Raw genomic sequence first — 1626 nt, forward strand, 5'->3', positions numbered from 1 at the left:
TCCTCTATTATTTTTCATCAAATTTAATATGCGTATTTGACAAATTAAATAAACAACTAACAAAATTTATTCCAAATCAATTTGACATTTAAAATGATAGAAATATCAATTTATCCGATATAAATAATCATCTAGGACTTTTAAACAATAAAAATTTATGAAAAAACAAAAAAACAAAATGCATTATCTATAATTTCTTGAATATGACTTTTTTTTTTTTAATTTTGGGTTTTTCACAATATCCCGCAACCCAATAGGTCTGTAAGGCGGGATTCGAACTCCCAACACTTGTTTAAGCGGACAAGGGAAATGGATCCTCTCAATTGTTAAAAAAAATTGACAATGTAAAGTGTGATCTCTAACCTTTAATTGCTTCCTCTCTCATATTTATTCTTGGTCCCACTTATAAAATTAATGGTGAAAGATCACACTTTACTCTCTCAATTGTTAAAAAAATGGAAAGAATCCATTTCCAGCGGACAAGTGAGCTGATCACTCGACCAACTCAAGTTGGTTTGAATATGACTTTAAATATGTAAAAGAAAAATATATATTGTAATTGTAGGTCCATATTGCAATGATATGGGCCCTTCTTTTGACCTCAAAATGACATATATAGCTACCACCAAGTGTATGGTGAAAATAAGCAAAATCAACTCAAAGTTATAGCCTTCATGAGTTGCTATCCTAATTCCTATGATGACATGTTCAATAAAAACATATTCACTATCCCAACATGTGCTTCTGGTCAACAACTCCATATATCACATATCTCATCAAATTAATTTCATAAATAATAATAATTATATAGTCAAAGAAAGAAATCATAGGGAGGCAAAAGGGTATCTCTTATTATCTAAGGCTAAGGCTAAAAAAAATTGTGGCAGTAAATTGGTGTAAATGCGTGAGTGAATCTAATAAAAAAGGTGTTATAAAATCTCGTCAGAAACAAACAATGATGGCAAAGGCCCAACAATAATGGTTCTCTTCTCCCTTAGTAGTAATAATCCATTCAAACCCCCCTCTTAAATAACCCATTTTCCTTTTACCCCTGCAAAATATTGAGTATTCACTATTCACTATCACCCCTTTCCTTATTTATTTTTTTAATTTATTATCAATAATTCAACTTTTTTTTTTTTTTTGCTAATAATAAGTACCTAATTTAATAATCAAAAGTAAAAGGTTTTTAGGGAATAATAAAAACCCAAAACAAAAGTTTCAATGATGATGATAAATATATAAATATATGAAGTATATTGAATATCAATATTTATGAAAATATATATTGGGTCCTCATTATTTTTTTTTCCACTAGTGAATATCTTTTTACATGATTTTTATTAATTAGTGTTCTAAAAATATTGATTTTAAAAAATAATTATTTCAATTAGTATTATTAAGAAAAAGTTATATTTATATATATATGATCACATAAATATAACTGGCACTCATGAATACCCATCATCATACACCTTGCTTATAATTACAATTATGCAGAGTGGTAATGACCCATCTTTATTTTTCACCAAAAGGAAAGAAGAAAAAAAGAAAAAACATTAAAAGAGAATAGGAGATGATTGCATCAGCCCAGTAGTGATGAGAAACCAAAGGAAACTATTATTA

Source organism: Arachis ipaensis, chromosome B02, assembly GCF_000816755.2.
Source record: "Arachis ipaensis cultivar K30076 chromosome B02, Araip1.1, whole genome shotgun sequence".
Lineage (NCBI taxonomy): Eukaryota > Viridiplantae > Streptophyta > Magnoliopsida > Fabales > Fabaceae > Arachis > Arachis ipaensis.